Source organism: Babylonia areolata, chromosome 2 (assembly GCF_041734735.1).
Source record: "Babylonia areolata isolate BAREFJ2019XMU chromosome 2, ASM4173473v1, whole genome shotgun sequence".
In the NCBI taxonomy this organism is placed as follows: domain Eukaryota; kingdom Metazoa; phylum Mollusca; class Gastropoda; order Neogastropoda; family Buccinidae; genus Babylonia; species Babylonia areolata.
This window is the reverse complement of record NC_134877.1, coordinates 11,156,970-11,173,498: the sequence shown is the minus strand read 5'-3', so window position 1 is coordinate 11,173,498 and position 16,529 is coordinate 11,156,970. Positions and strand designations below refer to the sequence as shown.

General features: G+C 45.0%; 1 protein-coding gene across 1 annotated transcript in view; it reads right to left on the bottom strand.

The window, feature by feature from the left end:
• LOC143297646 (carbohydrate sulfotransferase 15-like) overlaps nucleotides 1-15,304 on the bottom strand; it is an 84,269-nt gene extending 68,965 nt beyond the window's left edge. The window contains exon 1 of the mRNA XM_076610067.1: nucleotides 15,053-15,304. The gene's annotated coding sequence lies outside the window, so the exon portion shown is untranslated. The remainder of the gene's footprint in view (nucleotides 1-15,052) is intronic.
• Nucleotides 15,305-16,529: the final 1,225 nt, after the last annotated feature.

Sequence of the window (16,529 nt, the reverse complement as noted above, 5' to 3'; positions counted from 1 at the left end):
CCCAGGCCCCGAGGATTGAAGAAAGTCCAGTGTTCCAACCACTCAGCTGTCAACTTGAGTCCGTCTCACACACACACGCTTGAGAGCATTACATTACCACCCCCGGTCAGAAAGGCACACAGCAAATGCTGCTTTAAAAAAAAAAACAACAAAAAAAACCCCATAACTTCTCGATTTTCAAGCGGTCCTGTTACATACTATACCTGTACCCGTTGTTACATAGAATGCATGTACCTGTTGTGACATACTATACCTGTACGTGTTGTTACATTCTATTCCCATACCTGTTGTTATATTCTGTACCGTAGGTGTTGTTACATTCTACACACGTACCTGTTGTTACATTCTATACCACACCTGTTGTTACATTCTATACACGTACCTGTTGTTACATTCTATACCACACCTGTTGTTACAATCTATACCGTACCTGTTTTTGCATTCTATAAATGTACCTGTTGTTACATTCTATACCGTACCTGTTGTTACAATCTATATATACCTACACCTGTTGTTACATTCTATACATGTACCTCTTGTTACAATCTATACCGTACCTGTTGTTACATTCTATGCCTATACCTGCTGTTACATTCTATACCGTACCTGTTGTTACATGCTATATATACCTACACCTGTTGTTACATTCTGTACCTACACCTGTTGTTACATTCTATACCTATACCTGTTGTTACATTCTATACCTACACCTGTTATTACATTCTATACCTACGCCTGTTGTTACATTTTATACCGTACCTGTTGTTACATTCTATACATGTACCTCTTGTTACAATATATGTCTATACCTGTTGTTACATTCTATACTGTACCTGTTGTTACAGTCTATACCTATTGTTACATTTTATACCGTACGTGTTGTTTCTATACATGTACCTCTTGTTACAATCTATACCTAAACCTCTTGTTACGTTCTATACCTACACCTGTTGATACAATCTATACCTACACCTGTTGTTACATTCTATTCCCATACCTGTTGTTACATTCTATACCAGTTCATGTTGTTACATTCTATACCTACACCTGTTGATACAATCTATACCTACACCTGTTGTTACATTCTATACATGTACCTGTTCTTACATTCTATACCGTGCCTGTTGTTACATACTATACCTATACCTGCTGTTACATTCTATTCCCGTACCTGTTGTTACATTCTATACCTATACCTGTTGTTACATTTTATACCAGTACCTGTTGTTACATTCTATACCGTACCTGTTATTGCATTCTATGCCTATACCTGCCGTTACATTTTATACATACACCTGTTGTTACATACTATACCTATACCTGTTGTTACATTCTATACCTATACCTGCTGTTGCATTCTATTCCCGTACCTGTTGTTACATTCTATACCTATACCTGTTGTTACATTTTATACCAATACCTGCCGTTACATTCTATACATACACCTATTGTTACATACTATACCTATACCTGTTGTTACATTCTATACCGTACGTGTTGTTACATTCTATTCCTATACCTGAAGTTACATTCTATACCTATACCTTAAGTTACATTCTATACCTGCACCTGTTGTTACATTATATACCTATACCTGTTGTTACGTTCTATACCCGTACCTGTTGTTACAATCGATACCTATACCTGTTGTTACATTCCATACCGTACGTGTTGTTACATTTTACACCTATAGCTGTTGTTACATTCTATACCGTACGTCTTGTTACATTCAATACTTACACCTGTTGTTACAATCTATACATGTACCTGTTGTTACATTCTATACCGTACCTGTTGTTACATTCTATACCTGCACCTGTTGTTACATTCTATACCTACACCTGTTGTTACAATCTATACATGTACCTGTTGTTACATTCTATACCGTAACTGTTGTTCCATTCTATACATGTACCTGTCGTTACATTCTATACCACATCTGTTGTTACAATCTATACCTGCACCTGTTGTTACGTATTATACCTGTACCTATTGTTTTAACCCACTGTTCTTGGTCAATGATTATTTTCCAATAAAATATAATTAAATGACATCAGTAGTGGACAATGAGTTCAGTGTTACTCTTTCTAGGCCAATGCTCGGCATAAGTCACAGACCGACATGACCTTACAGTTGGGCCAACAGCAAAGTGAGAGCTGGTTTCTCGACTGCAATGTTAAGTCATTTAAATCAAAGCTCAGTCTTTTGTAAATGGCTATGACTAAAATTAGGAGGCAGGATTGCACGGCTCTTATTGCTGCAGCCTTGGGGGCTGGTTGGCCTTTCGGAACCATCCCAACGCTGACTGTCCTAAAACCCTCTTGGCCGAGAGAGTGGGGATGTAACCTGGGCAAGACACTCTCCACTATAATCAAATTCTAACCCAGATAGTCAGAACAGCAGATGCCTGTGGTGGTCATAGTGGGACACGACTGACTATCATACATACTTATTTGTACCTTTTTAGCAGCTTTGTCGGCCCATCCACTGCGGCAAGATTCCCATATGTGTGTGTTTGTCTGTCTGTCTGCCTGTCTGTCTGTCTGTATCAGTGTGTTTGTGAGTGTATTTGCGCACGCGTTTCCTCTTCATGTTTGCTTTAAGTGTGTCTGTATACGTGCCTGAATTCTCTGCTCTGCAACGGGTGTGTGTGTGTGTGTGTGTGTGTGTGTGTGTGTGTGTGTGTGTGTGTGTGTCTGTCTGTCTGTCTGTAGTGTGTACGTGCGCGCGCGTATGCCTCTTTATGTTTGTTATATCTATAAGAGCGTTTGTATATACATGCCTGAATATCCCGCTCTGCAACGGGTAAACTATGGAAAAGTGCATACGGGTGCATGATCCGCTGCATAGCTTTCATGTCTTATTCGTCAGTGACTGCGCTGGTGTTCCATCCAGGCTCCTTTGACTCCGCCCTTTACCCCTCGTCCCCCGCCCCCTATACCCCACCCATCCCCCCCTCCCCCAACACACCCCCCCCCCGCACCCCCCCCCCCCCCCCCCGCCCCCTCACCTTCCCTTCCCCCGTCCTTCCGTCTGCCGCTTCCGCCATTCTCTTGGGAACTCTCTTTCTCTCTCTTCAGGTATGGAATGACTGTGTCAGGGGGAGAGAAGAATGGGAAAGAGGGGGGTGGGGGTGGATGGTTGGTGATGGGGAGCGAACACGGGAATATGGGGGTTGGGGTGGGGTGGGGTGGGAGAGGGGTGAGGGAGGGCACCTCCTCAAAGTGGCGCCATGCATCACGTGACCACCATATCCGTCGACAGCAGTTTACTGGTACAGGGCTGACGTCATGTCTAGACATGCTTCACACACCACAGACCGCCACGTTTCGTTTTCACGTCAGTCCGCGTCACTTCCAGCAACGACCAGGCGTCCGTCATGGATGACGACAGTGGTGATGACGACGACGACGACGATGAAGATGATGACAAAACGAAAACGACGACGATGGTGATGATGTTGACGATGATGACGACGATGATGTTGATGGCGATGATGACGACGACGATGATGTTGACGATGATGAAGACGACAACGACGACGACGACGAAAATGAAGATGATGACAAAACGAAAACGACGACGATGGTGATGATGTTGACGACGACGACGACGATGATGATGAGAGAGATTAAGGACATCTACAAGTTCGCCTTCCTCCTGCTCGGGTGTAACAATGCACATGGTTGAGGAAGAAGGACGGCAGACAAGACAGGCCAGACAGCGGGACAGCAGACAGCAGACAGCAGCTACAGCTGCAGGGAAAGAGAGGGAAGGCTGGTGCCGCACATGAAGGCACTTCATCTCCGATCGGATGTCGCCTGACCTTCACAGCCACAGGAAGCTGGGACTACTACACATCACCATGGGAGGGATTTGGGGGGCCGTGTTTTGGGTGCCTGTCAAATCCACACTGAGGCACAGTTTGGGTCATGGGGACGGGTCGGGGCGGAGAGAACTGGGTGGTGGTGTGGGGGGCGGGGGGGAGGAGGGTGTCGGGGGGTGGAGGGGTAAGTCGACTGACGTCACATTCTACTGTTGTCGAGTTGGTGCGGATCCATCTCTCTCTCTCTCTCTCTCTCTCTCTCTCTCTAATACACACACACACACACACACACACACACACACACACAGAGTCACTCAAGCTGACACATGGAATGCGCTAGCACGCACGCAAAGGCACATTTCCTAACTTGAAAGTCTTCACAAGAACTTTCATTCACTGAAAAAAAACTTAAGAATAACTTTGTTTATTCAGGCCCTCCGTCGTGTTTGACATCACAGTGATCATGCCACTATCAGTGACCAACACAAAATCAAACTCAAAGTGAAAACAATACAGGAAGAAATCAGAAGTGGAGTCAGGCTTGTGATGTCCGGCCAATCTGCATCCTTTTGCACTGTCGGTCAATACACTGTGCTTCAGCACAAAGCAATGAAGGAAAGGCAAAGTGACAACAGACAAAAAAAGTTTTTAAAAAAATCACTAAAGTGCTTTCGCTGGAAACGCGATAGAAAATAACCCAAGGCTTGAACCACACGTATTTGTATCTGATCAAAGTGTTCAGATCACAACAGGTGCACAGATAATGTTTTGCAATGTTAGGTCCAGGAGTGCAAAAAATTGCAAACACAAAGCCGACAGTGTGTCTTCCATGCGCATTGTGTCTTTTCTATTAACCCTTTCGCCGCCAGTCAATTCAGAGTGCAAAATTCCCTTATGCATAAACACAGATAAGAACAGCTGGGGATTCCCCTTGTGATGTGTACAAAATATGGCCTGTCCTACCACTGAACATAAAGAGCTGTAGATTCACCCTACAGTGACATGGGTCCTCTACCTAGCTGCTGCATGAATGCGAGTATGGCAGTGAAAGGGTTAATAGAACGGCCTTGCGTGGTGGCACATCACGGGAATCTTTGTTATATGGCATGCATCCTGGTGGACCGCTTAGGAAACAATGGTCGCAGTATAAACCCCCCACACCCCACCCTCTCTCTCTCTCTCTCTCTCTCTCTCGCTCGCTCGCTCGCTCTCTCATCAGTCAGTTTCACAAGACAAAGATTTTGCCTGTTTGAAATGACAAAAACGCAAGGGAATGTGGTTCATAGTTGTTTGTTTGTTTTCTTCTTTCTGTTTGATTATCATGACACTGCAACTACACAGTACGAAACCGCAAACAATGAAAAAATGGGTGATGCAGTTCAGTCAATAATGTATTTGTTCTATTCCACAGCTAATCCTGTCTGTCTGACTGTCTGACTGTCTGTCTGTCTGTCTGTCTGATCGTCCGTCTCTTCATCCCCTCTTTCTCTCTCTCTCGTTCACACACACACACACACACACACACACACACACACACACACACACACACACACACAAAAAGACAACGGACACCAAACGCCGCAAAAACAACAGCACCAAAGCGTGCAACATCGTGCCTTGTCTCAGCGTCATCTCCGCTGCACGCGCTCTTTGTTGTGATGAGGAGCTGTTCTGCACCCTCCCTTCCGTTCCGTGCTGCCCTGCTGATGCTGCTGGCTCTCAGTGGTGGTTCAGAAGCAGCGGTGCTGTGCCTGTTCCTGGCCGCTGGGGCACGCAAGGTGATGTCAGTGGAGACACCAGCATCAGTCAATATTTACGCCACGCTCTCCTATCAGTCCCCTTCACTTCCCCCTCCTCCCTCACAGCCACTCCACTTATCTCTGGCCTCCTCCTTGCCTCAGCTCTTCAGCATGCTCTCCATGACAACAGCTCCGTCAGTATCGCAAGAAACGTGTGTGGGTGTCAGTCAGAGAAATGGGGAGGAGGGTGTCGGGGGGTGGAGGGGTAAGTCGACTGACGTCACATTCTACTGTTGTCGAGTTGGTGCGGATCCATCTCTCTCTCTCTCTCTCTCTCTCTCTCTCTCTCTATCTATCTATCTATCTATCTATCTCTCTCTCTCTCTCTCTAACACACACACACACACACACACACACACACACACACACACACACACACACACACACAGTCACTCAAGCTGACACATGGAATGCGCTAGCACGCACGCAAAGGCACATTTCCTAACTTGAAAGTCTTCACAAGAACTTTCATTCACTGAAAAAAACTTAAGAATAACTTTGTTTATTCAGGCCCTCCGTCGTGTTTGACATCACAGTGATCATGCCACTATCAGTGACCAACACAAAATCAAACTCAAAGTGAAAACAATACAGGAAGAAATCAGAAGTGGAGTCAGGCTTGTGATGTCCGGCCAATCTGCATCCTTTTGCACTGTCGGTCAATATACTGTGCTTCAGCACAAAGCAATGAAGAAAAGGCAAAGTGACAACAAACAAAAAAAGTTTTTTTAAAAATCACTAAAGTGCTTTCGCTGTAAACGCGATCGAAAATAACCTAAGGCTTGAACCACACGTATTTGTATCTGATCAAAGTGTTCAGATCACAACAGGTGCACAGATAATGTTTTGTAATGTTAGGTCCACGAGTGCAAAAAAATTGCAAACACAAAGCCGACAGTGTGTCTTCCATGCGCATTGTGTCTTTTCTATTCACCCTTTCGCCGCCAGTCAATTTAGAGTGCAAAATTCCCTTGTGCTGTAAACACAGATAAGAACAGCTGGGGATTCCCCTTGTGATGTGTACAAAATATGGCCTGTACTACCACTGAACATAAAGAGCTGTAGATTCACCCTACAGTGACATGGGTCCTCTACCTAGCTGCTGCATGAATGCGAGTATGGCAGTGAATGGGTTAATAGAACGGCCTTGCGTGGTGGCACATCACGGGAATCTTTGTTATATGGCATGCATCCTGGTGGACAGCTTAGGAAACAATGGTCGCAGTATAAACCCCCCACACCCCACCCTCTCTCTCTCTCTCTCTCTCTCTCTCTCTCTCGCTCGCTCACTCGCTCGCTCGCTCGCTCTCTCATCAGTCAGTTTCACAAGACAAAGATTTTGCCTCTTTGAAATGACAAAAACGCAAGGGAATGTGGTTCATAGTTGTTTGTTTGTTTTCTTCTTTCTGTTTGATTATCATGACACTGCAACTACACAGTACGAAACCGCAAACAATGAAAAAATGCGTGATGCAGTTCAGTCAATAATGTATTTATTTTATTCCACAGCTCATCCTTTGTCTGTCTGTCTGTCTGTCTGTCTGTCTGTCTGATCGTCCGTCTCTTCATCCCCTCTTTCTCTCTCTCTCGTTCACACACACACACACACACACACACACACACACACACACACACACACACACACACACACACACACACACACACACACACCCCAAACAAACAAAAAAAGACAACGGACACCAAACGCCGCAAAAACAACAGCACCAAAGCGTGCAACATCGTGCCTTGTCTCAGCGTCATCTCCGCTACACGCGCTCTTTGTTGTGATGAGGAGCTGTTCTGCACCCTCCCTTCCGTTCCGTGCTGCCCTGCTGATGCTGCTGGCTCTCAGTGGTGGTTCAGAAGCAGCGGTGCTGTGCCTGTTCCTGGCCGCTGGGGCACGCAAGGTGATGTCAGTGGAGACACCAGCATCAGTCAATATTTACGCCACGCTCTCCTATCAGTCCCCTTCACTTCCCCCTCCTCCCTCACAGCCACTCCACTTATCTCTGGCCTCCTCCTTGCCTCAGCTCTTCAGCATGCTCTCCATGACAACAGCTCCGTCAGTATCGCAAGAAACGTGTGTGGGTGTCAGTCAGAGAAAAAAACAAAAAGAAGTGAAAGGTGGCAGAAAGACCACCCCTCGCCAGAATCTTGCCCCATTGACATTTTCCGGATCTCTCTCATCTTGCACTAACTTACATAGCGAATCACCCACTCGCTTTAGACGAGTGCAGACAGTACGTGATACTCGTCCCCACCCATCACCCCTCCGGTCCTTTTTCGTCTTTAACGGTCCAGTAGGGCCTATCCATCACCCACCCCGCCACCACTACACTCACCCTTCACCGTCACACCTCCCACGCACAGTCGTTGATCTGAAAAACTAACTTTATCAACCTACATGTAGCTCAGGGCTCAAAGTACGTGCCCCTAACTAAACCACAGGTTCCAACTCCAGTGGAGCGATGTTAACAAAGATCGAGTACCGGTAAATGTATGGAATGTTGTTGTTCTAGCTGTAGTTGTAGCTGCTGTTGTTTTTGTTGTTGTTGGTGGTGGTGGTGGTATGTGTGTGTATGTGTGTGTGTGTGTGTCTGTGTCTGTGGCCGTGTGTCTGTCTGTCTGTAAGTCTGCGTGTATGTCTGTCAATGTACAATGTGTGTGTGTGTGTGTGTGTGTGTGTGTGTGTGTGTGTCTGTCTGTCTGTCTGTCTGTCTGTCTGTAAGTCTGTATGTATGTCAGTGTACAGTGTGTGTGTATGTATGCAGCGTGTGTGTGTGTGTGTGTGTGTGTGTGTGTGTGTGTGTACCAGGATGTCGCTGCATGTAACCTACTTACAGTGCACTAAACTGTGTCGAGTTTTTGGAGCGAAACGAATAAGCTCAACGAAAATTACCGTGGCACATATTGGCCTGTGGGTTTAAATATCTGGCACCGGTTTTATCAGGTGGTCGTTTGGCAACACATGCGCGTGTACCGTGTGATGATCATTGTATTATTATAATATGATGCCACTTCGCCCCACCCACTGTTATGGCGCACAACCTCTCCCGTGCCACCCTCTTCCCCATCCCCCTCTCCCCCTCTCTCTCTCTCAGAGGTGCGCGCGCACACACACATATACACACGCACGCACGCACGCACGCACACACACACACACACACACACACACACACACACCATTTTGTGCTATATAATAAAAGGATTCTTGCTTGAGTCAATGCAGAAGCTTACGCAAATAACCTGCAGATGGATGTAAGAATCACGATCTTTCGAGAAAAAAAAAACACTTATCATTTTTCACCATTACAAACCCCTCCTCCCTCCCCCTCCCTCTCTTTCTCTCGCTCGCTGTCTCATGTACGGCACACGTGCACAATACACACATGCACGCAAACTATTAATCAGTTTATTCAAAGCAACGTCATGGCGTGCGGATTAGTCCACTACACTACAGCACTTTGTTATTCCTGGGGCCAACGTGGTGTGTTGTCTTGTCTTGTCTTGTCTTGTCTTGTCTTGTCCTGTATTGTATTGTGTTGTATTGTATTGTATTACTCTTGTCACAACAGATTTCTCTGTTTGAAATCCGGGTTGCTCTCCCCAGGGAGAGCGCGTCACTAAACTGATAGCGGCGCCCCTTTCTGTTATCTGCCTGCAGTGTTATTTGTTTTCCTATCGAAGTAAATTTTTCTACAGAATTTTGCAGCCCTTTATTTGCCGTGGGGCTGTTGTTGTTTTTTACGTGCGCTATGTGCATGCCGCACACGGGACCTCGGTTTACCGTCTCATCCGAATGACTAGCGTCCAGACCACAACTCTAAGGTCAAGTGGAGGGGGAGAAAATATTGGCCACTGTGGGATTCGAACCAGTGCGCTCATATTCTCTCGCGTTACCACTGGGCCAACACTCCACTAATACAGAGAAGTCAACAACAACAACAACAACAACAACAACAACAACAAAGAAGTGGGGGGAGTGTGTGGAGGGGGCCCGGGGCGGGGGGGGGGGGGGGGTACGAAAAGAAGAAGGGTGGAGGTGCGCCACATGGAAAAACGATGAACAGATGCCTGATGAAAGGGAACCTACCCACACAAACCACACCAAGGCTCTGGTGGGTGGGCCTGATTGCCTGGACTGCTCTGTACTGAATGCTACATGGAGCTGTGTCAGTGTAGTGATTTTGTTGTGTGAATCAGAATCAGAATCAGAATCAATTTTAATGTCAATTAAACCTGAACAAGGTTTATATGACACGCATGCAAAGCCACATGAAACCACGCACATAAAAAGCAAGACAAATTAGACTGACAAATATTGAACAAGAGATTGAATCACTCCTGCACTCTATGGCGGTTTTGACAGCAGTTACTGACAATTTTCCCAAACAGTCCCACAGGTTTGTCTTCCAGTATTAGCTGACTGGGTTTAATAATATTTGGAAGGTATTTTTGAATTTTTTGTATAAATTCTATTCTAATTTCTTTGTATAATTCGCAGTCATCTAAGAAATCATATTTATCCTCGTCCTCTATTGTTTGACATTGTAAACAGTCTCCTTTCTTTTGGGATGTTGAAATATCTGCCTTTTTCTATTGCTAAATCATGACAGGATATTCTTAATTTGCACAATGATTGTTTTTGTTTTGTTTTTAATTATAATTAAGATATCCTTCAAGTAAATAAGGTTCGGTTCTGTATTCATGAGTAATGTTATTATAAAATAGTAGTTTAGATTTATTTTCAGATTTGTTTAGATTTATTTTCAGATTTGTTTCTCTTCCAGTATAAAACATATCCATATTCTAGTTTTTTTTTCATTATAACGTGGCTAAGTCTATGAATACAATGTGTGTGTGAGCGTGACTTTGTGTTGCCAATGCACGTGACCTACGTCAAATTGCAGTAGTGTTGCTCATGTTGATATTACCATGGTATCTATACTGTCATTTAGGTGATGTTGTTTTTTTGTTTTTTGTTGTTTTTTTCCCAAGATATCGACATCAGTTTGTACACACACACACACACACACACACACACACACACACACACACACACACACACACACACACACACACACACACACACACAAAAAAAACCGCAACAATAAAAATAACAATAAGAATATTTCATTGCAGTATGCTTCTTCAACATCGTCATGAATTTTCAGTTGTTGACGGCGATACTGGGTTGCGGCACACACGTTCAGCTAGTACTATTAGTCACACACTGCCCACCGCCATACATACATTGAAACCCCACTGACCAGTGTCCACGCGAACGGAATTTCTACAGAACTCGAGGACAAGGGCAACAACAACGACGAGCAATGCAGAAGCTGCTTTAGAGCTGGACATAAAGGAACAGACAGCTGGACATAAAGGAACAGACAGCTGGACATAAAGGAACAGACAGCTGGACATAAAGGAACAGACAGTTCTGAATCATCCACCGTGTCCGCTCCAAAAAATCGGACGGCTCATTTTCTAAGTCAGAAAAATAAGACGGCGGCTGGAGCATTGCTTCAAATGGAGCCCAGACATTTCGTATTCTCCAAAACATGGAAGGAACAGTCCTAACATGATATATCATATATATATATAATGCTTTGTCTAAAAACCGACACCAAACGATAATTAGTATTAAACAGGTTTAAGAGTTGAAAAACAGCGACAACAACAACAATAATACAACGACAAGCACAACAAATCTTGCCCACATCGATGCCCCGTGCCACAGTCTCCATCAAAACGTAAAGAATTTTCCTAAGTCTAGGCAATTGCTGCTACCTGAGTCTGCTTGCGTAAAGGATTTTCCAAAGTCTATGCAAACGCGATCTGGGTTTGCATGGCGTAAAGAATTTTCCAAGGTCTACGCAAGACAGCATGTGCACCCCAGCCTTGATCTGTCAGTGTGCCAAATTTGAAATTCCATGGGTATGCCCAGCTGACAGACAAACAACACGAATCTCCCTACCCCCAAACCCCCCCCCCCCCCAACCCCCTCCGCCCCCCACCTCCTCACCCCACCCCGCCCCCTCCTCGTTATAACCAGTGTATCATGAGATAAACTGGGCTCAGCGTCTCTTCTTCCACCCATCTCCAGACAACAGCAAGGGCCCATCAGAGACTACCGTCAATATCGTGTCGTAATCATTTATGAAATAAATAAATAAATGAATAAACGAAAGCAGGCAGATATCAGTTCGATAGCTCTAAATCAAAAAAAAATTACAAGGCTTTATACATATATATACATACATATATATATATATATATATATATATATATATATATATATATATATATATATATATATCTTTGAATTCTTCTCCGTGTTTTCAGCTGGCAGAAAAGACTCAGAAATGGAGTAAACAGCTTGTGGAAATTACCGCTGTCGACTCGTCTGTTGATCAGTTTCTTTCATTTCAAGGAGAGTGTAGGGTATAATTATAATTCCAGGCCAGTACTGCTTTAACACTGTCAGTCAGCACGCACATACTGGGTTCAGTTCAGTTCAGTAACTCAAGGAGGCGTCACTGCGTTCGTACAAGTCCATATACGCTACACCGCATCCGCTTAGCAGATGCCTGACCAGCAGCATAACCCAACGCGCTTACACACATAGTAAGCTACACCAGAATGTTCTCGATTGTTCCTCTGTATCTCTTTGTTTCTTTGTTGTATTGTTTGCTTGTTTGTTTGTTGTTTTGGTCGATTTTTTTTTTTTTTCATTACTTGTTGTGCACGCAAGCTCATTGGAATGAATGCGTGTCCGACGACATTGTATTGTATATATATATATATATATATATATATGTGTGTGTGTGTGTGTGTGTGTGTGTGTCTGTGTGTGTGTGTGCTGACAGCACCGCTTCCCCGCCATCTCCTACCCACTTACTCCGAACCACCCTCCAACACACCAGCCCTCTAAAATCTCTCTCTAGACAGTTGAAATTACTATTCTGGTTCATGCGAGAATATTTTGCACGTATATTTGTATGCATGTACTTTAAAATAAAGCGCAATTTAAATGATAATTTGATAATTCTAAATATTTCATTTGGTCATTTGCTTACTGTATTTTTTTTTCTAATGCTAGATGCAAAAAAGCTACGCATTGTATGCTTTTTCCATCATTCCCTTTAGAAAACCAAAAAGTTTTGTGTTTTTTTTAAGAAGAAGAAAGAAACAGAAACAAAATCTTCGTTCTTTCATTCATTCTGCTCTTCTGGCAGAGACAATCTCCTTTGGTCATTTGCTTACTCGGTTTTTTTTTTCTAGTGCTAGATGCAAACAAGCTAAGCATCCGGTGTGCTTATTCCTTCATTCCCTTTATAAAATATATTTGAACAGAAACAAAATCTTCGTTCAGTCATTCATTCTGCTCTTCAGTCAGAAACGTGAACCATCCAAGAGCTGCTTGAATTTCATGAACGGCATGTAGGCGATACACCACCCTGAACAATGACTGTTCTATAGATCATTATTCTCGCCACGTCAGCAGCACTCCAGGTGACGACGGCCGAGATTGTCTACTGACTTGCTTTGGGATGCCACAACCATGGAGCGCAATAGTAGCTCAGTGGCCACTACTTACAAGAAAGCAGACAGTTCACATTGCTTCACACGGACATCAAAGCCAAAGCTCCAGCAGAGATGGCGAAGACCCCCAACAGGAAGACCGGAAGCCCCCCCCCACCCCCCTCGCAACCCCCTAACCACCACCCCCTCCCTCCAGCAGAGAGAAGGGGAGCCCTCACACCCTCGGCATGTACACTACACGTCTCAGTGCCTCACACCCTCGGCATGTACACTACACGTCTCAGTGCCTCACACCCTCGGCATGTACACTACACGTCTCAGTGCCTCACACCCTCGGCATGTACACTACACGTCTCAGTGCCTCACGCCCTCGGCATGTACACTACACGTCTCAGTGCCTCACGCCCTCGGCATGTACACTACACGTCTCAGTGCCTCACACCCTCGGCATGTACACTACACGTCTCAGTGCCTCACACCCTCGGCATGTACACTACACGTCTCAGTGCCTCACACCCTCGGCATGTACACTACACGTCTCAGTGCCTCACACCCACAACTGAACCTGTCTCCACACCCGTCACTGCGTCAGTCCACCTCTGAAGGGTCCTTTTCCTCTGTCTTCGGAAGTAAATAAATAAATATATATAGACGAATAATCATAAATCTACATATAGAGAGAGAGCAGACTGTTCTTTGCTAAGACCACCCAAGTTGTTTGGTATTTTTTATCCCAGTTTTTATCCCATCATTGCACATGAAAGATGACTGGAGCCGTCTCACTGTAAGTATTAGTGGGTCAGTATTAGCGTCAACATGGAGCCTGTGACTGTGTGGACAGGTTCTTCAGTACCAAACAGACTGTTCTATGTTTGAGTCAATAACAAATATTTTACGGCTAACACCATGTTCCATCTGAATATGAATAAAATTCATTTATACATACATGCATTCATGCATTCATATATATATATATAGAGAGAGAGAGAGAGAGAGAGAGAGAGAGAGAGAGAGAGAGAGATGGAAGCAGACATTTTTCGTTCTGTTTGACTATCATTTCATTAACTTTTTTTTTAATCTATATATTGAGTTTGTAATTTGTAAGTAGGTTAAGTCATGTTTCATGCACCTGGCCAGTACATCCTTTGCTCCTTCGCGATCGTGAACACTGAAAACACTGAGTCCCACTGGGCGTTCCGTCACAAATGTGTCACTCCTCTCATTCTTTCCGCTCAAGGTCCGCCACATCGGAGAGACAAACAGATCTTTGGGCAGGCAGGCACGGAAAGACCGTGACAGACCGGACAGACGAAGAGGATAAATAATGTAATATTTTCACAGTCCAACTGCCTCAGCACAAAGACTCCTTAAGTCCAAACTCTTCCTTAAATCCTGAAAAAAGGGGGAAGGGGATGTAAATACCGGAACGGTTTTGTCACACGCGCACACACAACACACACACGCGCGCGCGCGCGCGCGCGCACACACACACACACACACACACACACACACACACAGAGAGAACCAAAGAGAAACATAACCAGCATGAAACAAAATGGACAGAGAGAGATACTGAGAGAAACAGAGAGATGAAGAGAGAACCAGATTCAGTCGGAACAGAACAGAAAAACAGAAAACACAGATGAGAGGTTAACTGCCTCTCTCTCTCTCTCACACACACACACACACACACACACACACACACACACACTATGATAATGGAAAACCCAGCCAAAGAGTCAAAAGAGCACCAGAGAAGAGGAACTCTACTCGAAAAACAAAACGTGGGAGGAGATTCAAAGGAGGGAGGAGGGGAGGGGGGGGTCATCCATAAAACAACAGACATGCAGGCGGTGATCACGCAAGTATTCCAGCTTACCTTGTGTGCTCTGAATGGCATGGAATCAGTCCTCTTTCATACTCCAAATTGGGCTCAGTTTAGCAATTCCAGTGAATGATGCTACAACTCCACTCGCCAACTCTCGTCACACAAAAAGACGATGATGGAACGCCAGGAATACTGAGGAACGGGGGGAGTGTGTCGTCCCAAGTACAGCTGAAGTGTAATTCCACTGGCACTCGCTGAAGTTGTTTATTCACGACTGGCTGGCAGGGTAAATTACAGCCTCACCTCAAGACCTAAAGAGAAAAGGAAAAAGCAAGGAAAGAACTCATCTGGAGGTAAGGAAACATCTAACGAAGATGAGGAATGATATGACAACGTTGATGATATGACGAAAGTCTCAAGTAGGGTTATTGTTTTTCCAGTAAATATATGAAGCAGAAGATGCTGATGTTTCATGACAACGACAACAATGATAAACATCACATTAAAATATAAACACACACACACACACTGCTGAAGGACATGGCGAAAAACACCACATTCACATAGCTCAAACTGAAATTATGAAACTGCCAACAAGTTCCACTAACCGCGCGGAATGTGAACATTGTCACCACCAACTTCTAAGTCACCAACCGAACGATACGAATCCAGTTAGGAAAACAAAACAAAACAAAAACAAAAAACAAAAACAAAACAAAAAAACAAGTGGTATCAGACAGAACATGCCGACTATGACAGAATAAGGACTAACACAGTCTGGTCCGAAAGCCACACACACACACACACACACACACACACCGCTTTACAGAAGGTGCAGCCCCCACTCCCAACCCCCAACCCCCATCCTCACACACACACACACACACACACACACACACACACACTACTCACCCGACCCTCACCCATCCGTTCCCAGTGCTGACTGAACGCAAAAGACTCTCCTGTAGATGCCACTTCACTTTCCCCGCTCATTCTGCGCCTCACACTCCTCTCTCTCTCTCTCTCTCTCCTCGCACGCCTTTTCCCCACTCCCTCATCCACTTCCTCGCTCCCCCCCCCCTCCTCCTCTCCACCGCTCCCCTCCTCTCCCTTCCTTTCAGCACAGTTGTCTTCTCACTCAGACTGATCACAGACGGTGTAAGATGTTCAACAGAAAATGAGCCCGTGTCAGATTTCCCCCCCCGGGTATAGTTTGTTGATATATATAGTAAAGTAGTTTAGTTGTACACGAGTGTTCGAGAGCTCTACATCTGATGTAATCCGTCTTAATTCTCGGTGTCTGTCTCACGAGATATATATATAGCATGTGAATCCCCACCCCCACTCCCCGCCCCCACTGCCCTCACCCCCAATGTATTCCTACCCCCTTAACTCCCTACCCCCTGCACACACACATACACACACACACACACACGCGCGCGCGCGCGCACACACAAACACACACACACACACACACACACACACACACGCACGCACACACAAACACACACACACACACACACACACA